At 49.2% G+C, this 22274-nt stretch overlaps 1 protein-coding gene and 1 non-coding gene across 2 annotated transcripts in view; one reads left to right on the forward strand and one right to left on the reverse strand.

Moving 5' to 3' along the window:
- Positions 1-11895, reverse strand: part of HPCAL1 (hippocalcin like 1) — a 123094-nt gene extending 111199 nt beyond the window's left edge. Inside the window, exon 1 of the mRNA NM_001260988.1 lies at positions 11627-11895. The gene's annotated coding sequence lies outside the window, so the exon portion shown is untranslated. The remainder of the gene's footprint in view (positions 1-11626) is intronic.
- A 7340-nt stretch (positions 11896-19235) lies between these two features.
- On the forward strand, positions 19236-19368 carry LOC114672024 (small nucleolar RNA SNORA51). Its single transcript, XR_003722225.1, has one exon. It is a non-coding gene; the product is annotated as a small nucleolar RNA SNORA51 (small nucleolar RNA).
- Positions 19369-22274: the final 2906 nt, after the last annotated feature.

The raw sequence follows: 22274 nt of genomic DNA on the forward strand, positions 1-22274 counted from the left end.
TTCCTCAATGTTATCAGTTTCTTCGGAATCATAACGCTGCCTCTTAAGATGGCAGTTGCTAAGATGCCTGCATATTGTAAGAGGTTTCTTTTTTTTTCTTTTTTTTTTTTTCCCTGAGACGGAGTCTTGCTCTGTCACCCAGGCTGGAGTGCAGTGGTGCAGATCTCTCAGCTCACTGCAACCTCTGCCTCCCGGGTTGAAGCAATTCTCCCACCTCAGCTTCCCGAGTAGCTGGGATTACAGGCGCCTGCCACCACGCCCAGCTAATTTTTATACTTTTAGTAGAGCTGGGGTTTCACCATGTTGGCCAGGCTGGTGTTGAACTCCTGACCTCATAATTTGCCCGCCTCAGCATCCCTAAGTGCTGGAATTACAGGCATGAGCCACCGAGCCCAGCCCAAGAGGTTTCACTTTTTTGCTGTCAATTTAGCTAGGAAAATTCTCTCTTTGCTCTATGTTGGATGTACCTATAATGCAAGTATGCATTTTTTTTTTTTAGATGGAGTCTCGCTCTGTCCCCCGGGCTGGAGTGCAGTGGTAGAATCTCTGCTCACTACAAGCTCCGCCTCCCGGGTTCACGCCATTCTCCTGCCTCAGCTTCCCGAGTAGCTGGGACTACAGATGCCTGCCACCATGCCCGGCTACATTTTTTTTGTATTTTTAGTAGAGATGGGGTTTCACCGTGTTAACCAGGATGGTCTCGATCTCCTGACCTCGTGATCCACCCACCTCAGCCTCCCAAAGTGCTGGGACTACAGGCGTGAGCTACCGCGCCCGGCCTGCAAGTACGCATTTTTAAACATCTTTCCTGAATTGCAGAGCTGACAGAGGATTTAGAGGCTGTTCAACCCTAAGCCCCATTTGTCAAACAAGGGAACTGAGATCTGGAGAGGCAATGTCCCCCATGCCAAGTCAAAGCCAGACATCAGTGACAGGACGGGAGTCATTCTGCCAACCCTCAAGCCTTGTTGGCTTCCAGACCACTGTCCCACAGTTTTAACAAATGCATAAAACAAACTCTCACCAATTGATGACAAACATAGGAAACACTAGCAGTGCCCTGACCTCGCTACTCAGACCTGCAAAGCCAGCCGTCAGGCAAGGTGTTAAGATTTTAATGAAGGCAGCCGCCATCCTACAGTTAAGGAATTGCGGAGTGGTTCAGTCGCAAATCTGGGTAGACATTGTGTTCTGTTCCAGGCTCTGTGCCAGGAATGTGGGGGTCACCAAGGAGAAATCCACAGGGTCCTACCTAAAGTGGCCTACCACCCTGGGAGAGGTGGACAAGCAGTAAAGTCAGGCTCCAGCTAGAATAATTTGTCCTCCCTGGAGGGACAAAGGAGAGCTTCACAGAGCAGGTAACACTGGCTTACTCCTGGGCCTGAAGGAATACATGAGATTCTCCCAGAATCTTCTAGATCAGTGATCCTCCTGGAGATCCTTTCAGAAGAATCACACTCCACCATCATCCACGTGGGTTCTCTATGCCTATACTCATCCTGTCCTGACTACCCTAATTACCAGACCAACAGTAGAAAACCCCCAAAGAACAGCTAACTCACCAGGAATGCACCATGTGAAGCACGGTCCAAAGCAGCCCAAAGGTTGAGAAGCACCATGATGTTGGTGACAGTGATGGCGATGGTGGTGATGGTGATGATCATGGGGATAGAGATGACAGTAATGATGATGATGGTGGTGGTGGTGGTGATGACGATGGTGATAATGACAGCAATGATAGTGATGGTGAATGGTGATGGTGACAGTGATGATGATGGTGATGGCAATGGTGGTGATGGTGATGACAGTGATAGTGATGGGGATCGTGATGAGGATGGGAATGACAATGATGATGGTGGTGGTGGTGGTGATGATGACGATAGTGATAATGACAGCGATGATAGTGATGGTGAATGGTGATGATGACCGTGGTGATGATGGTGATGGTGATGATGGTGGTGGTGATGGTGACGACAATGATAGTGATGATGATGGTGATGACAGTGATGACAGTGATGGTGATGGTGATGATGATGGGGATGGGGATGACAGTGATGATGATGATAGTGATGGTGATGGAGAGTGGTGATGATGACAGTGATAATGATGGTGATGGTGATGGATATGATAGTGATGATGATGGTGATGATGAATGGTGATGATAACAGTGATGATGGTGATGATGATGATAGTGATGATGAGTGGTGATAACAGTGATGATGGTGATGGTGATGGTGGTGGTGATGGTGATGACAGTGATGGTGATGGTGATGATGACAGTGATGATGATGGTGATGGTGATGGTAAAGGTGATGGTGATGACAGTGATGGTGATGGTGATGATGACAGTGATGATGATGGTGATGGTGATGATGGTGATGGTGATGACAGTGATGGTGATGGTGATGGTGATGATGATGGTGGTGGTGATGGTGGTGGTGATGGTGATGACAGTGATGGTGATGGTGATGATGACAGTGATGATGATGGTGATGGTGATGATAGTGATGGTGATGGTGATGATGATGGTGATGGTGATGATGATGGTGATGGTGATGATGGTGGTGGTGATGGTGATGACAGTGATGGTGATGGTGATGACGATGGTGATGACAGGGTGATGATGACAGTGATGATGGATGATGAATGATGATGGTGACAGCAATGATGATGGTGGTGATGATGATGATGGGGATGGGGATGACAGTGATGATGATGATGATGATGGGGATGGAGAGTGGTGATGATGACAGTGATAATGATGGTGATGGTGATGGATATGATAGTGATGATGATGGTGATGATGAATGGTGATAACAGTGATGATGGTGATGGTGATGGTGGTGGTGATGGAGAAAGGTGATGATGACAGTGATAATAGATATGATAGTGATAATGATAATGGTGATAATGGTTTTGGGGAGCCAGCAACTGGCCCAGCACAAACCACAGGGGGAAGGAGCTATGGGCCACAGTGAGCCCATTACACTGTTGGGGATCCCTGGCCCCAAAACGTGGAATTCCTTACCTGTGCTCTACATCTTCTCCCCCCACTCCCACCCACACTGTGAAAATAATTCTCAAATGCATAACCTTTCACCTTACAATGAGCTCTGAGAATAATCGGCCAGGCCATATTGTTTTAAGATAAGGTGACAGCATATCACCAAGAACATACGCTCATAAAAGCAGCAATTCTTTATCCCTGGATGTCTTCAGAAAGAAGAGGGAAAACCAACCCCTAAGAAATAAGAATGAATTGTACCTGCCAACATTACAGCATGAAGGCAAGCAGGGCCTTAGCACCTGCCAGAAGCCTGTGTCTACCTTTACTGGCTGGGAAGAAGAAACCCAGAGAAGCCACGGCAGCCACATCTCATGTCCCACCCCTGGAGGCTAAGCCCCTGCCAGGCATCCAAGCTGCGTCACCAGCATGGGCTCCACACTGCACGACTGAAGAGTTTCTAATAAAGCACACCCCAACCACTGCCGAAAAATTGGGGGGTGGGGGGACAACCAGTTCTGCCACCCACGGCTCTGTCTCAGCCCCTGAAGCTGGGGGCTTTTCTGGACCTCCCACATCCCACACTCATTCTGCCAGGACTGTCTCGAGCCACACACAGTAAATACGGAAAACTGCATGATGTTGAAAATGATTTTTTTCAACATAGGTGATTGATTCTGAGAGGTTCTCACTTCTCCCCAAAAATTGATTACAGGGCAGCAAATAGAAAAATGGGAGTGAAAGGGAGGAGTGGGGGCTGTCATCAATTCTGCTTTCTGGAAACGTCTGCTAAATGCACAGAAAGAAGGCAGAGAGCTGAGCATTTTGCTGCCAGAGAAAAAGAGCACTGCAGTAGATACACACCGCTGTACGGAACCGCGGCTCTGCGAGTATGCCCAGCAGTCTTCCTCAGGCCTGCCAGCACGAATGCTCCCAGACCCGATCCGTGCTCTGCACATACTCACAGAGGGAGGGGACCACCAGCTCTGGGCCTCGCTATGCTTGAGGAACAACCTACAGCTCTCTCTATGCAGCCCCCACCACCAAGCTCAGGGTCTCTATAGGTGCATCAGGGACCCTGAGAGATGCTTCTCAGAAGGCATGAGGCTGGGACAATCCAAAATGGCGGCTCCCCAAACTCCAAGCAGTAACCAGCACTGGCTGCCTTCTGGAAGCCTCCACACACACAGCAATCACAGACTCCAGCATCAAACCCCTTGCTATGACAGCCTGGATCAAAACATGCCTCATAAGCCTGAATTTGAAAAGGAATTCTGTACTCAGTGGCAGAGGAGGCACTAGATCCAAGAATGTTTAAAGAGTTAACGGCAACCACCACCACTTATTCCACACGTGACCAGCCAGACTCACCTGGCTACTCACATCTGCGTTCCCGTCTATGTCTGAGCTGCGCCTAGAACCTCTTTCTGCACATAAGCAAACAGACTCAGAGAACATCACCAGCCAATAAACAACAGAGCAAAGACTACAATTCAAACCTCAGTGTTCCCGATCTTTCCCCCAAGGTATTTTGCAAATGAGGGTCTAATACCTTGATCCAAGAATGTCTTGGTTCTTTCCACCACAATTTCTTTCACGGTTTCTGTCCACCGTGAGAGTTCTCTACAACCACGGGAGAGAATGGTCATTTGTGATCTACCTAGCGTACAATGGGTATACAATTTCTGCATCTTGGTTTGCGCATCTGTCAAATGGCATCTCATCCTCTGCTCTCTTCCTTAAAGAATGAAAATGATCCAAGGAGAGAAATGCATCAGAAATGCATTCAAAAAACTGAAATGCACCAAGCCACCCAAGTCCGCAGTACCACTGCATTCAACACCCTCCCCCAGCCCCTTCTATTTGCCAGGAGACCTCTCCGCACACACACATTGCTTGAACCATCTCTATCTGTTCGATTGTGGACTAGGCAGGTACTGGGGCAACACTGTGTGAGCACGTGTCACACAGCACTCATGCCCTAGAGGGGCTTCCATGGCTTCAGAAGGGATGACAAGACTCGTACAGGAAAATCTGAACACCAGCTCAGGCGAGGCCATAAAAGGGCATATCATTACTACCAAAACAAGGGCGGAAGAGAAAGTGACCTCGTTTAATTCTTGATGCTTCCACTTTCTGCTGATGCCCTTGGGCTACTTATTTGCTCTGGGCCTCCTCAGTTTTTTCATTTAGAAAAATGGCTTGGACTGGGCACAGTGGTTCACACCTATAATTCCAGCACTTTGAGAGACCAAGGCTGGAGGATCATTTGAGCCCAGGAGCTCAAGACCAGTGTAGGCAACATAGCAAGACCTCATCTCCACAAAATATTAAAAAATCAGCCAGGCCTGGTGGTGTGTACTTGTAGTCCTAGCTACTCAGGAGACTGTGGCAGGGGGATTGCTTGGGCCCAGGAGTTCAAGGCTGCAGTGAGCTGGGATCACACCGCTGTACTCCAGCCTGGGCAACAGAGCAAGACTCTATCTCAAAAAAAAAAAAAATTGTTAAGAAGCAGGGTCTCACAATATTGCCCAGGCTCAAATCCCTGGTTTCAAGCAATCCTCCCACCTCAGCACCCCCAAGTAGCTGGAACTACAGACAAGAGTCACCGTGCCTGGCTTAGAAAAGAGGGTTTTGTTTTTTTGTTTTCTTTGTTTTTGTTTTGCCATTTGCCTCAAAAGTTCTTGATGAAACAAGTTAATGTATGTATGTAGCAGGGCTCACATCACCTGACACATCAATACATGCCCTGTATTTTTAATCCCAACACTCTGCTAGATACTCAGGAGTTATACAAAAGAAATGTGAGGAACACAACTTCAGCTGGTCCAGCCAACACACCTTGGGTATTCTTTTTGAGACGGAGTCTCACTCTGTAGCCCAGGCTGGAGTGCAGTGGCCGGATCTCAGCTCACTGCAAGCTCCGCCTCCCGGGTTCACGCCATTCTCCGGCCTCAGCCTCCCAGGTAGCTGGGACTACAGGCGCCCGCCACCTCGCCCGGCTAGTTTTTTTTTGTATTTCTTAGTAGAGACGGGGTTTCACCGTGTTAGCCAGGATGGTCTCGATCTCCTGACCTCGTGCTCCACCCGTCTCGGCCTCCCAAAGTGCTGGGATTACAGGCTTGAGCCACCGCGCCCGGCCACCTTGGGTATTCTTTAGGTGCCAGTGCTGTGCCAGGTGCAAGCATGAGAGGCCAGTAAGAGAGCTCGCCATCTCGCAGGTGGATGGTCAAGCACCCAGCTCACTCCACTGATGCTGGGGGAAAGATCGATTCTAACTGGAAGACTCCAGGAAGGCCTGAATGAAACGGCTCTTGGCCCGAACCGGTAAAAACACAGGTGGAAAGAAAAGGCAAATCTAGAGACAGAGAGAAAATTTGTGGGGACTGAGGGCTTGAGGATGGGGACAGGGAATTTCCACAAAAGAGGGATCTTTCTGGGGTGATGGATATGTTCCAGAACTGGATTGTGGTGATGGCCGTGAACTCTGTAAATTTACTGAAAATCATTTAAAGTGGACACTTAGAATGGGCACACTTTATGAGAGATGAATTCTATCCTGGTAGAGCTATTAATTAAAACAAAAATGAGTAGGAGTTTAGCAGATAAGGAAGTCCGGGTGGGAGAGAAGAAAGGCATCAAACAATCCAGCCCCAACTCCAACCCCTCCGCCGTCCTCCCAACTCTCCCAGGTGTCAGCTTACAGGGTGCTTCTCCAGGGTGTCCCCTATACCGGGGTAGGAGCTCCCCTCCGTAGCACTTCAAGCCCCTTGGTGTTATTTGATAGGTCCCCCACACACAACCCCCAGCCCAAGACCTTAAACTCTGCACAGGTAGGGAGGATGCCTGGGCCCAACCTTCTCAGACCCCAGCTTGGCACAAGGCACACAGTAGGTATCAGAAGCACTTACCGTGTAAGAGAATAAACCTTGGCGAGGTTGGGGAGGCAGAAGAGAGTGGGATGATGAAATCTGTGTTTTAAACCGTGAAGTGCTACCTGCATGGCTGGAGTGAAGGAACTGGAAGCATGCTCTGGGCCAAGGGTAGATAAGGCTCTGCTGTACAGGAAGAGTGGGTATGAGCCCTCAAAGAGGGCTGACCCGATTAGACGGCAAAGTGAAGATGGGGAAAGAGCTCCAAAACTCTCCAGAGATTTCTAGCTGTAACAAATGAGTAGATGAGACGTGTCGACCATAATAGGTAGGAGACACAGCTTCAGCAAGGGAGATGTGTCCTCGGCTCTGCTCTGATGTGGAATAGCTCAGAGCCCACACCCAGTGTTGGGTCTGCAGCTCAGGGGGACAGCTCAGGTGTATATCTGTATCGCCTGCAAATGCACAGATGTGGGCACAGGTGAGTTCAGCCAGTGCACCTGGGCAGGTGGAAGGAACTATCCTCTAGAGATGCACTTAATATCATGCCTGCCTAAGGGGAGACGTCACTTGCCTAAGGGGACACAGAGCAAGGAAAGATTTAAGCTAGGACAAGAGAGTACTGAGGCGAAACCTGGGAAGACTTCCAAGAGGAGAACCACGCAACACTCAAAAGCCTTCCTCTTTTTTTCAGGGTCACAGCAAACTTATCCATGCAGTACATATTTAATAATCCTGAGTTTTATTAGCCAAGGGTCAGAGACCCATCCCTTGCTGAAGAAGACTGCTTGTCTCATGCCACAGGTGGGCTAAGCCGCCTCCACCCCCAGGCTCCTGGCTTCCTGCCAACTTGGGTAGTACCTCAAGTACCAAAAAGGTCCAAAGACCCAGAAAACCCAGCTGCGGGATTAGCAAGTATTCAGGGTGCACTTGCTTATTAAGGTAAAGGCACACAGTCCCAAGAAGTCATCTTTCCTGCCCTGCTGCTGGCAATGGAGGGTAGCAACAGGAAGAAAGAGGAGGTCTCTGGGAAGGACTTCTCTAGTTAGTCATGCCTCCGCTGTGAAGCTTTGCCTCTGAAATTCAGTTTTACTTGAAACGACATGGCCAAGGTAGGGCTCTTTAAAGGATTTACTGTGCTTTTTCAGATGATTAAAAAAAAAAATCTTGAGACTTGCACCCCGTTCATCAGCACCTAAGAAATGTTCCACCTGTCAAACTGTATTGATTACCTGAAGTCATATTACAATCTGCACCACTGGATTCCAACCATTTTTTATTCTTTGTAGAAAGTGATTTGAAGAAACCTTTTTTCCACAGGGTAACGGGCGCCAAAAGAGCCCCTAAGCGCATGCTGCTGTCTCCATAAACAGCCACCCTCTGTCATTCCCAGATTAGAAACTCAATCTAACGGGAAAAGAACAAGGGCTCCATGACATTCACAGATGTGCAGCTTTACCTGAGGACATAAGAACGACATAGAAACCCACTACTACTATAGGAGAGCAGGGAGCCCCAACGTAGAGCATGATGAAAATCTACACGTGTCTGCTCATCCTAACTCCAAACATGCCTCCCCCAACCCCCAGCACAATGACATCAGGTGCTGACAAATTAACAGAATACACATAATCCTCCATCAATCCTGGGCTGGCAACTCATCAATTGAGTGCATTATCCCACAATGAACAAGCATGGTTTAGGGCTTGCTGGAATGCAAAATTTTAGTACAAACCTAACCCCAATCTACATAAAAATTCAGCTGCCAAGTAGCTTAATCTTCAGTGCCAAATAAACTCTGGGGCCCCCTGTTAGTACCCTGGATTATCACTGGTTCATGAGTGAGCGTGGTACTCTACCACCTAAGAGTAGCAAAAAGGGTCTCAGAACAAGTGTCGCCGGGAGACAACTGCTCTGACGCACACTCAGCAGGGCACGCACTGTACCCGCGCTGCAGTCCTTGGAACTGTGCTTGCAGAGCCCTGAAGGTAGGGGGTGTGAGCACCAGCTCTTCAACAGGAGAAACAGCTCCAGGGTGAAATGGTGCTAGGTGAGTATGCGGCTCATGGCTGGGGTGCATGCACCAAGGGAAGTCCCGTCCTTGTCCTTCCATAGACGGCACTTCTAATTCTGCACAGTACTGTGGCCAGAAAGGGGATGGAGTGTGTCCACATTCTTGTATTTCACTTAGAATCTATCTCTAGGAGGGCTTGCTGGAAAAAAATGGGTCATTGGCTGGAGTTTGGGCAAATCTCTGTTCTTCTGGGGTTTTGACTTGTTCTGGTTTCTCCACAGGTCAAAAGTCCTTCCATTTATTGGATTCCAAAGACAAAGTCTCCCAAATTGTTATCACACATTGACATTTATGTTCCACCTTAAAAACAGCATAAAAGTGGAACGCAGAGGGAGCAGGCAAGGCTAGAACGTGGCACCGTGGCACCACATCCCACCACAAGGGAGAGGCAGGGCCCCAGGGCCTTCCCTTTGCCACATTATCCAATAAAACCTCAAGAGCTCAGTAATTACAGGCGCTTTCAAAAGTGAAACAGAAATAGATCTAAGGCCAAAACACTGGCTTGCTTGAGACAAAGGGCTGGCTTTAACTAGAAAAAAATGAAAACAAAACAAAACAAAAACCTGGGTTTTGGTCTGTCTTCTGAGCTGAGAAAGCCAGACTGATTTTTTTTTTAATATTAGTATGGAATCTGATTACGAGGAAAGACTAGGATTCACACCAAAAGCCCTTTTCTCCTGTAGGATATAAAATCAATTCATGAAACAGAAAACAGGGTGCATTCTAAGTGTGCTCCTGTCACCAAGTCAGGATGAAAAATGAGAAAATGAGCTAATCGCATCCCCCTGGCCTGCCATGGCTAGGACTGCAGGGCTTCAGTCCCGGCCGAGGGAAACCAAAGGAACCGGACCAGGTTTCTGTTCCTGGCTCCTAAGAGCCCGCAAAGCAGTCCGCCTCTCTGGGAACACCACCACGTAGCACCTGACACTTGGGAAGCGCATCCATACCAAAGGCCGCCCATGCCGCCCCCTCCTCAGCCCAATCTCATGCTGGCGCTCCATTATGATTGCCTCCTGCACTGGCGAGATCTGTGGCTCCCTTGGTTAAAGGCGATTTTTTTTTTTTCCAGAGAGAAAGACACTAGGGCGATGAAGGGAAAGAATATCGCTCGCTCTGGCCGAGGGCACCCGGCCCCAGGAGCTGGCCTTGCTGCGTCCAGCCAGCGCCGAGCCGCCAGGACTCTCCAGAGAGTGACTCGTGGTATGAGCTGGGTGCTCGTTCACTGCGGTTCAATTTTACGAATAGCAGGTTTCAAAAGTAAACGTTTTAAATTAAGGTATGGGACTAGAAGGAGGGTTCCCACGTGGGCCCCGGGCATGAGGCTGGCTGCAAGGGAGCAGGGATGGCAGGGGCTGGGGCTGGGGGTTGTCTAATGCCAAGGCCCGCAGCTGGACTTGGTGTCCTGGCAAACATCCTCCTCTGGTGGAATTGGGGTCAGCCGGGAGGAAAGGGGTGGCCTTTGGCGGCCAGGATACCCCGGGAGCCCGAGAACTGCGTGTGCAGGAAGCGCCAATTTCACGCCGTGGCTCTCGGACTCCACGGACTGAGCTGCATCCTTCCGGACTAGGCACTTGTTGAACCAAAGGTCTCTCAACTCCGCAATCGCTGTCTCTCGGCCAGGAGAGGGACCCCCACACTCGCGCGGGAGCCTGGGGGCTGGGGCAGGGTCGGCGCCCCGCGCGGCGCTCTCGAGCATTCGCGGAGCCGGCGCCGCCCGGGAGGTGCGGCAAGAGGCAGCGCAGCTGGCAGCTAAACTTTCTCGAATGTCGGTGCTTCGCGGTTAAGTTAGGGCCAGGGAGAGGCACAAACACGCCCGGGGGAAATGCAAGGCCCCACCCACGATAAAGGAAAAAAAAAAGGTTTTAAACAGGAGACACTAATCCAATGAACACAGCACCTACTGTGTGCCGGGCATTGGGCCAAGAGCTGTCTTCAGTGCGTTCTCATTTCACCTGTCACCACAGCCCCCGAGGGAGGAGCTGTCCTCATTTGAAAGAGAAGCAAACCGCGACCAGGGAAGGTGGCGCGTCTGGCCCAGGTCGCAGTGCGGGTCACGGGGAGGCCAAAGCTCTCCTCGTCGCCCCATGGCCCTGGGAGGAACGAGCGGATCGCCTCGGCGTGGGCCCCCACCCTTGGCAGAAGCTCACAGGCGACCCACGTGGGCCGCACGGACCTGTCCCCCTGAGAGGCTGGCCCAGCTTGCCTGCAAGGCCCGCGCTTGCCCCGTCGGATCCCAGCTGTCCTCGAGGCTCCTAAGCTAAGCATTGCGCCGACCAGCAGGGACAGGGGGCTCTGCACATGGGGCTGCACCGCCCACGCCCACCCCGCCACCCTGCTCTGCGCACAGCTGCTCACACACTACACCCGCCAGGCACCGCTCCCCACCAGCAACTGCCCCAACACACAATTCCGCAAACGCAGTCCAAAATGTGCACACCTAAGGCACACACGGATCCCCACGAGTACACGCTATTCGAAAGACACACAACCGTCCGCCGTCACCCACGACTCCACCGCGCAGAGAAACGCGGGCACCCCCGGACACACACGCGCGCGCACAAACATACACGCAAAGAGCCGGATCGCAGCGCTCGCCGGTGCACAAGCCGGGTGCACACGCCCGGTGCACACGCCAGCAGCCAGCAGCCAGCAGCCCGCAGCCCGCCCCTTCCCTACCTGCTCCGGCTCAGGACGCGGTCTGCCGGCTTCCCGAGTCCAAGTTCGGCGCCGGCGGCGGCCGCAGCCGGCCCGGGCCGCTGCCCGGAACGAGCGCGCCGAGGCGGGGAGGAGTGACTAGGAGCGCGGGCCTCTGTGCGCCCGCAGCTGCTGCGCCGGCCCTGCGCTCATCGCCGCCCAGAAAGACAAAAGGAAGCCGGCAGCCAGGGAGGGAGCAAGGTGGAGGCGCCCGCCAGTGCGCCCGTCCGCTGCCCGCCGCCGCAGCTGCCCGCCTGCCAGCTCCGGGAAGGAAGGGACGCGAAGGCGGGACCCGGAGGCGGGGGCCGGGGCGGGGCGCGCGGCCTGAGGCGGGCGTTCAAGTTTCCTGCGGCCCCGCCCCCTCCGGGCCCCGCCCCCTCCACGCCCCCTGCCGGACCTTCTGCGTCCGGCTCGGCTCTCGCAGCCGCTGCCCCTCGCTGCTCTTCGGCCCTCGTGGCCCAACCCAGGCCCTGCCGGGTCCCAGCGCCCAGTGGCTTTCGGGACAGGGGCGGAGCTGGGCACCGGTTCTGTTCCCCTAACCCTTGGCCTCTGGCCTGCGGGTATAGGAGAGGCCGAGAGGCGGCGCCCGGGAGGGGCCAGTCCTGCGCCCGCGCCCCCCGCCCCCACCCCGCAGGAAGTGGCCCGGGCGGCCTAGGAAGGAGAAGAGCCGAGTCGCCTCGGCCCCGCACCCCCAGCCCCAGCCCCAGCCCCGCGTGCAGCTCGCACCCCTTCCCACGCCTGTACGGGGGAGAGCCCCGAGCCTGGAGTGGGAAACCTGGCTCCGGCTCTGGTTACCTCCAGTGACTCCCCAGGCCGTTTAGGCAACTCCATTGGGCTGCCTCAGCCTCGGTTTCCCCGCCTAACCACGGAAGGGAGCAGAGGCGGGCTTCCTGAGTTCCTCCCTTCCAGACATCTGTGGTCTTCGGGCTCCACGCAGGAGAGGCGCCGGACTGGCATCTCCTGCCCAGGGTCGGCGCCTCCTGGCTCTCGGGGAGGGGGGCATCCTCCATCCCCTGCACCGGCCTCAGAGGAACCAGGGACAGAGCACCCCCATCCCCACCAGGAGCTCCGGAAAAACGGCTTCAGAAGAGCAAATATACACACACACCCACCTCCCGCCCCAAACATCCCCGAAGAAAGGTAACCACAGAAACAGCCAGAAATCTGGAGCTGGGCGATCGTATGAGCCTGAGACAAAACTGTCTTTCCGGCGTCTCTAGGGGAGAGCTCGAATCCCTCCTTCCACTCCTCCTCCACGGAAAACAGAGTGAACTTCTGCTACAGAGGCCGCCAGAGCAACGTGCAAGAGCAGCTTTGAGGGGAGTGGGCGCAGGGCCTTGCAGGGAAGGGGGACTGAGCCTAGACCCCTCCTTCTTCCTTGGTTCTGAAGGCAGAAAGACAAAGCTAGGCCTGGAGGAAGTTCCCCTCCCCGTGGGCCCTGCAGTGAGGATTACATGAAGGCATGTGGGCGGTGGGACCGAATGCACCGACTGATGCAGGCGGCCCGGTACCTGCAGATGCCACGCCTCCTTCTTTTTTTTTTTTTTTTTTTTTTTTTTTTTTTTTTTTTTGAGACGGAGTCCCGCTCTGTAGCCCAGGCTGGAGTGCAGTGGCCGGATCTCAGCTCACTGCAAGCTCCGCCTCCCGGGTTCACGCCATTCTCCGGCCTCAGCCTCCCGAGTAGCTGGGACTACAGGCGCCCGCCACCTCGCCCGGCTAGTTTTTTGTATTTCTTAGTAGAGACGGGGTTTCACCGTGTTATCCAGGATGGTCTCGATCTCCTGACCTCGTGATCCACCCGTCTCGGCCTCCCAAAGTGCTGGGATTACAGGCTTGAGCCACCGCGCCCGGCCGCCATGCCTCCTTCTTAACCAAGGCCACCGTATCTCCCCGTGAAGTATCCAGGCAGAAGGCCGGTGGGGTTACACGTGAGAAGTCGTCGGTGGGGTCCAGGAGCCAGGCCTGGGGCCGCACACATCACTTCCACCCACATCCATGGGCCAGGTAGTCACACAGCCCCACCAGGATGCAAGGGGCTCTGGGAGCTGTGGTCTTCCTGAGTGTTTAAGAAGTAAACAAAGCCAGTTTGATGAACACGTAGCAACATCCTTGCCACAGAAACTGAGCACATTTCTCCCAAGCACAGACACAGGGCAAAGGGGCACAGGACGGGAGGTGCATGGCAGACACAGGCAGGAGGTGGGGTTGAGGTGGAAAAGTTCAGGGAGGGCTCAAAAACTGACAAAGGCCCGTTTCTGAAACCCCACCCACTCATTGGTTCCTCCACACTTGGCCCATGCTGTTCCTCTCCCCTGTGACTTTCCCGTCTTCCCCCTCCAACCTGTCACCCATCCGTGCTTCAAAACTTAGGTCAGTCAGCTCTCACCTAGCCCTCAGCGGCTTAGCCCGCAGGTGCTTCCTCTGTTTCTGAACGTCTAAAGAAACACATTAACCGCAGACCTCTTACTCCAGGAGTGTCTCTCTCAGATGAGACACAAGATGGTCCCTTCCCTTGCATCCCTCCTGTTCCTTCAAGAGGAGGACTGTCTACCCACCCTGAAGCTTCATGGAGAGAGAGCACACCGTCGTTATTCAATATGTAGTTTTGAATTTAATTAACTAGAGCGAAGAATAAAGCAAATTCAGGTAAGATGTTGTATAATTTCCTGGGGCTAATGTAACAAGCACCTCCAACTGGGCAGCTTAAACAACAGAAATGTGTTGTTTCACAGCTCTGGAGGCTGGAAGTCCAAGATCAAAGTGTTGGAAAGGCTGGCCCCTTCAGAGAGATGTGGGGGGCAGTCTGTTTCACGTCTGTCTCTTAGCTTCTGGTAACCTCATGCATTCCTTGGCTTATGGACGGCCATGTGCGCTACCTGTGAATTCACATCTTCTCTGTATACCTGTCTCTTTTCCCTTTTCATAAGGACACAGTCATTATTGGATTAGGGCACACCCTAATAACCTCATCTTAACTTGAGCATCTGCACAGACGCTCCAATTGGAAATCTCCAATTTGGAAATCTCCAATTTCCAAATAAGGTCACATTCACAGGTACAAAGGGTTAGAAGTTCAGCATCTTTTGAGGGGAACAGTTCAACCCGTAACAGGTGCCATGCTAGGTAAACAATTTGTTTTTCATATGATGTCTGTAAACAAGACAGAAGTAATTCTGATTGTTCTTAATATCTGACTTAGTTTTATGACAATTTTTTCTAACTTTTATTACGATAATATACACATAACATAACATTTATCATCTTAATCCTTCTAAAACGAACAGCTCAGTGGTATTAAATACATGATGTGCAACCAGCACTACCATCCATCTCCAGAACTCTTTTCATCTTGTAAAACTAAAACTCTATACCCATTAAATAACGACTACCTCTCTAATACTTCATATAAGTGGAATCATGCAGTATTTTCTTTTCGCAACGGGATTATTTCACTTAGCATAATGTCCTCAAGGTTCATCTATGATGTAGTATATGTCCAAATTTCCTTCCTTTTTAAGGCTGAGTAATATTCCCTTGTGTGTGTATACCACATTTTGTTTATCTACCCGTTTGTCAAGAAATCACTGGGTTGTGTCCACATTTTAGCAATTATGAATAATGCTGTGATGAACATGGGTACACAAATATCGTTTCAAGATCCTATTTTCAGTTCTTTTGGGTATATACCCAGAAGTGGAATTGCTGGATTATGTGGTAATTCTATTTTTAACTTTTTGAAAAAGCATCATAATATTTTCCACAGTGTCTGTACCATTTTACATTCCGCCAAACAGTGCACAGGGTTCCAGTTTCTTCACATCCTCACCGCCAGTGGTTGTTGTTTTTGATAGTAGCCATCCTTATGAGTGTGAGCTGGTGTCTCATTGTGGTTTTAATTGACATTTCCCAAATGATTAGTGATATAAACATCTTTTCATGTGTTTTTGGAGAAAAGTCTTGTCAAGTCCTTTGTCCATTTTTTAATTGTTTTTTTCGTGTTTTTGTTGTTGAGCGTTAGAGAGTTCTCTCTATATTCTGTATATTAATCTCTTATCAAATATATGATTTTCAAACATTTTCTTCCATTGTATGGGTTGAGTTTTTACTGTGTTGATTTTGCCTTTTTTTTTTTTTTTTTTTTTTTTTTAAACAGAGTCTTGCTCTGTCGCCTAGGCTGAAGTACAGTTGCACGATCTTGGCTCACTGCAACCTCCGGCCTCCCAGGTTCAAGCAATTCTCCTACCTCAGCCCCCCAAGAAGCTGGAACCACAGGCGTGTGCCACCAGGTCTGGCTAATTTTTGTATTTTTGGTAGAGACAGAGTTTCACCATGTTGGCCAGGCTGACCTCGAACTCCAGACCTCAAATGATCTGCCCACCGCAGCCTCCCAAAGTGCTAGGATTACAAGCGTGAGACACTGCACCAGCCTGATTTTGCCTTTTGATACACAAAATTTTTATGAAATCCAATTTGTCTATTTTTCTTTGTTGTCTGTATCTTTAATGTCATATCCAAGAAATCACTGCCAAATCCAACATTGTGGAGATTTTGCTCCAAGTTTTCTTCTAAAAATTGTATAGTTTTAGGTTACTTTTAGGTCTTTGATCTATTTTGAGTTAATTTTTGTATATGGTGTTAGGTAAGGGTCCAGCTTCATTCTTTTGCATGTAGATATCCAGTTTTCCCAGCACCCTTTGTTGAAAAAGCTGTCCTTTTGCCATTAAGTGGTCATGGCACCCTTGCCAAAAATCATTTGGCCATATATTCAAGGATTTACTTCTGGGTTCTCTATTCTATTCTATTGATCTATATGTCAAGCTTTATTCCAGTGCCACACTGTTTTGATTACTGTAGCTTTGCAGTAAGTTTTGAAATCAGAAAGTGTGAGTCCTCCAGCTTTGTTCTTTTTCAAGATTGTTTTGGCTATTCAGGGCCCCTTGAGATTCCATATGAATTTTAGGATGGGTTTTTCTATTTCTGCAAAAAATGTCATTGGGATTTGGACTTCATTGTTTCTGAAGTACCTTTACTTATACTGGCTCCAACATTCTAAAGATTATTTCCATATTTTACAGATGAGGAGAGCTATACTTGGAAAAATGAAATGTCCAAGGCCACATATTAGAATCAGTAACAGCCAGGTTTAACAGCCAGATTCAGTGTCATTGTGCTGGGCCCACACAGGCTCTGAAAGAAATACTATTTTTTTTGAAATATATACTCAAGTAGCACTTTAATACTTGAGTATATATCCACCAGGGATAATCTTGCAAATAACATTGTTCCAGCTCACAAACTCCTGCCCCAGAATGTTTGAGGAAGTGGAGGCTAGCTTGTTTCTAGGTCCTCTTTTGATTCTGTTCCCCAGTTTCATTTGTAATTACAGAGTGGAGAAATGTAGCTGCTGGGAATAGCATGGGTGACGCTAACTTAGGGTAGAGGCAGCATCTCTGGCCACCCACCCTTCCCCTGACCCCAGAAGCTCACAGGCAGAGGAAATGCCCGGATAACTCCCCAGCAGCAGCTGCAGCAGGAAACCAAAGCCGTGCCTGGAAAGGGGAGAGTTGGAAATTTACTGTGACCTGTCAGCCAGCAGAATCACTGGATCCTGCCTCAAATCTGTAGATGGACCAGAGCTGGGAAAATTGGATCATTAGGTCATCTTGTTTATCCCTGAGGCATGCTGTTTTGTAACCACTCCTGATACAGATACTGTGGCCCATGGCTCATCCAGGAAGTGTGACTCAGAGGCAGGTTCCGATGCCCCCCAACCCCCGCCCTTTCCCCTTCTTCCTTGCAAACTCAAGATAAACTAAAATATCCCCTCCCCTGCTGTGGACCACCACCACCCCAATTGCTTTGTTGTAGCCCTAACCTCTAATGTAACTGTATTTGGAGATAGGGCTTTTAGGAGGTATTTAAGGTTAAAGGAGTTGTAAGTCATAGGATTGGTGGTCTTAGAAAGGAAGAGGGAGAGATCTTTCTTTCTCTCCATGCATCAAGAAAAGGCCATGCGAGAACACAGCACAAAGGTGACTGTCTACAAGCTAGAAAGCGGGCCCTTACCAGAAAAGGAATCAGCCAGCAGCGCCTTGACCTTGAACTTCCAGCCTCTGAAACTCTGAGAAATAACTCTGTTGTTGAAGCCACCCAGTCTGTGGTATTTCATCATGGCAGTCTAAGCATAAGACAGGAAACGTGCCCTGGTACTTTTTCTTCTGTTTCCCCTTCCGTCTGCCCTCTGCACCTCTCTAATCTCAAGGCTGGGGTCCTGGGACACTGCCCGGCAGGACTAAGGGCATTAAGGACCTGGTTTTGTTTCTTGAGCAGTGCCTTACCCTCTTGCCCTGCTTCCCTGACCCCTCTGCCTGACCGTGGCTGCTGGGGAACAGGGCGGGGTATGGGCCAGAGCAGGACTTGCCAGGGGAGGGCTCTGGAACTGCACTGTCCACTCACCAACCAGCCTTTGGAGGTACCCAGGAAAATGAACAGGACTCCAAGTCAGATAACCCTGGACTCCCAGGCTCTTCTGTAAAGTAGGCAGCTTGACCTACGACCTACCTCTTGGGGTGGTTGAGAGCCTTAAATGAGCTAACATTGGATGCTCTCAAACAAAAAAAAAAACAAAAACTCAACGCCTGTAACCCCACCACTTTGGGAGGCCGAGGCAGGTGGATCGCTTGAGCCCAGGAGTTCGAGACAAGCCTGGGCAACATAGTGAAGCCCCATCTCTACTAAAATAACAGAAATTAGCCAAGCCTGGTGGTGCATGCCTGTAGTCCCAGCTACTTGGGAGGCTGGGGTGGGAGAATGGCTTGAGCCCAGGAGATGGAGGTTGCTGTGAGTCCAGATCATGCCACTGCACTCCAGCCTGTGTGACAGAGCCAGACCTTGTCTCAAAAAAACCAAAAAAACAGTTGCTTTCCTCCTCCCCCACTCGCTCTTCCCTCCTCCTCATTAGCAAACTTAAAGCATTCCCTTTAGCAACCCTGATCGGGCCTCAATCCAGGATCCCAATTTTCTAATCTGTAAAATGTGCATATGAATCATGTCTCGCTTGGATTAAAAAAGGCAATATGTGCAAAGGGCCTCTGGCGAGGTAGCTCTTCAAGAAGTGATGGGCATGTTACTTCATTGTCATGTCCTCACCCTCATCATCATCCTCCCGCTGACTGACCGCTCTGCCCACACACATAAAGAAAGCCATTGCAGCCATCAGTCAGAGCCCACTGGTGCTGGCCCAGCCCAACGTACGCTATCGGCATCACCTGAGAAAACACCCAACATCTCTGAGTTCCTTTTCCTCCTGAGGGCTGTCTCTCAGATGACCCAAGGGAGGGAGGCCAAGGCACCAAGGAATGGGAAATGGCTTTGTAAAATGTGAAATGTGCTCCCGAACTACACTACACATCTTCAAGTAGTGTCAGAGGCATTTGAACCAGAGCGACTCCATCTTGAGTAGGGGCTGGATAAAATACGGCTGAGACCTGCTGAACTGCATTCCCCAGCGGTTAGGCATTCACCGGATGAGATAGGAGGTCGGCACATGGTACAGTTCACAAAGACCTTGCTGATAAAACGGGTTGCAGTAGGCCTCTTGGTACTTACCCACAGGCTGTATTCTTACACTGGCTATAGAAAAAGAGGAGGTAGAGTAAACCTACCCCATATACACCTCAGCCCAGGCCCTGCACCTGGTCTGTATTGTGAATGAGGGGACATATAAAAGAAAAAAATAAATAAAAAATAAAACAAGTTGCAGTAAAGAAGCTGGCCAAAACCCACCAAAACCAAGATGGCAACAAGAGTGACCTCTGGTCATCCTCACTGCTCATTATATGCTAATTATAATGTGTTAGCCTGCTAAAAGACACTCCCACTAGTGCCATGACAGTTTACAAATGCCGTGGCAACATCAGGAAGTTACCCTATATGGTCTATAAGGGAGAAGAGCTCTGAGTTCTGGGAGTTGCCCTTGCCTTTCCTGAGAAGCTCATGAATAATCCACCCCTTGTTTAGCATATAATCAAGAAATAACTATAAGTATAATCCGTTGAGCAACCCATGCCCCTGCTCTGCCTATGGAGTAGCCATTCTTTATTCCTTTCCTTTCCTAATAAACTTGCTTTCACTTTACTCTGTGGGCTCACCCTCAATTCCTTCTCGTGCGAGGTCCAAGAACCAGCTCTTAGGGTCTAGATTGGGACCCCTTTCTGGTGACAGTAGTGGCTCCACAGAGTTGGGTTGGACTTCTGTGCCCTTGCTGGTTTACACAGCGGGGTGGAGGCAAGCCTGAGGCCATGACACATGGTTGTCCAGTACAGGTTGGGACGCCACAGCAGCAGCAGCTCAGGCCCCAACATGGAAGGCAGAAGCCCCAGCCTGGGGCACTGCACAATACCCAGACATCTTTTCCATGTCAGTGGAGAGAGGGGAGCAGCCCAGAGTCTGGCTGGCTGCAGAATGCTCATGCTAAAACACAAAACCCAAAGCCAAATGCAAGCAGCGGCTTTGACCTTTGCTTCAAACCAGTTTGAACTGGAAAAGGCTGCCTGCCTTTCCAGCTCTGCTCCTGATGATGGTTCCTGTTCTGGGAACTAGAGCTCCTGGTGCATGTGTTGAGGACATGCCCTGCAAGGAACAGTAGGTGAATTTCTCCCTGAAACATATAGCTCCATGACTAATGGGGGGTGGACATAATGTTAATCATGTATGTATGTATACATATTATTACTTCAACATGTAATCAATCTAAAAATTATGAATGAGATATTTTGTATTTTTTTATACTACTAAGTCTTTAAAATTCAGTGTGTGTTCTACACTTAACAACGTTTCTTAATTTGGACTAGCTGCAATTCAAGTGCTTGATACTCATGTGTGGCTGGTGGCTATCACATTGGACAGCACACATAGAGACCTGTGAATGCAAAACTTTAGTGTACATCAGAATCCCCTGAGGGACTTGTTAAAATACTGATTGCTAGGCCCCACCCCCCGAGTTTCAGATTCATCAAGTCTGGAGTGTTGCCTGGGAATTTGCATTTCTGACAAGTTTCTAGGTAATGCTACTGGTCCAGGGACTACACTTTGAGAACTACTAGCCTAGATAGTCCTCTGAGGCAAGCAAGAAACATGCTTTCTAGTTTACCTCCGGGGAAACTATATCATTATTACAAAGCTACAGTAATCAAGACAATGTGGTACTGGCATAAGGACAGAGATATAGATGAATGGAATAAAATTGAAAATGTAGTGATAAACTCTCTCAATTATTGTCAGTCGATTTTTGGCAAAGATGGCAAGACAATTCAATGGGAAAAAGAATAGTCTTTCCAGCAAATGGTGCTGGGACAACAGAATGGCCAAATTCATTTTTTTATTTTATTTTATTTTATTTTATTTTATTTTATTTTATTTTATGTTTGAAACAGAGTTTCACTCTTGTTGCCCAGGCTGGAGTGCAATCGTGCAATCTCAGCTCACCGCAGCTTCTGCCTCCTGGGTTCAAGCAATTCTCCAAGGGATGGCCAGATTCAAAAAAATAAAGTTGGATCCTTACCTCACACCATATATAAAAATTAACTCAAAATGGATCAGACCTAAACGTAAGAGCTAAAAGTATAAAACTCTTAGAAGAAAACATAAGCATAAATCTTCATGACCTTGTATTAGGCAGTAGTTTATCAGATATGACACTAAAAAGCACAGGCAACCAGAGAAAATGTTAAGTTGGACTTTATCAAAATGAAAAACTTTTTTGCTTCAAAGGACACCATTGGGAAAGTGAAAAGAAAGCCCACAGAATGGGAGAAAATATTTGCAAGTTATATATCTGACAAGGGAATATATACATCTAGAATATATACAGAACTGTTACAAGTCAACAATAAAAATAAGAAAGGATATAAGTAGATCTTTCTCCAAGGAAGATATATATTGGCCAATAAGCACATGAAAATAAGTTCAGCGTCATTAGTCACCAAGGAAATGCAAATCAGAACCTCAGTGAGATACCACCTCACACTGCTAGGGTGGCTGGAATTCAAAAGGTGAACAAGTGAGGTGAGGATGTGGGGGGACTGGAACCCACACACATTGGTTGTGGGAATACAAAATGGTGTATTGGCTGTGAAAAACAGTGTGGCAGTTCTCTAAAAAGTTAAACATAGAGGCTACCATATGACCCTGCAATTCTGTGCCTGGGTATGTACCCAAGAAAACTGAAAAGCTATGTCTGCACAAAAACTTGTATGTGCATCCTGATAGCAAGACTACTCATAATACCAACAAAGTGGAAACAACCCCAAGACCCATCATTGAAGAATGGATAAACAACATGTGTATCTGTATAATGGAATGTTATTCAGCCATGAAAAGAAATGAAATATGGTTACATACTGCAACATGTTGAACCCCAAAAACATTATGTGATCTGAAAGAAGCCAGACACAAAAGGCCACATACTGTATGATCTTATCTATATGAAATGCCCAGAATGGGCAAGTCCATACAGACCAACAATTAATGTGTGGCTGCCACAAGCTGGTGGTAGAAGAGAGTGACCACTAATAGGGACAGGGTTTTTTTCTGGAATTAGAGTGGTGATGGTTGCACAGCTTTGTGAATA

The sequence above is a fragment of the Macaca mulatta genome, chromosome 13 (assembly GCF_049350105.2).
Source record: "Macaca mulatta isolate MMU2019108-1 chromosome 13, T2T-MMU8v2.0, whole genome shotgun sequence".
In the NCBI taxonomy this organism is placed as follows: Eukaryota; Metazoa; Chordata; class Mammalia; order Primates; family Cercopithecidae; genus Macaca; species Macaca mulatta.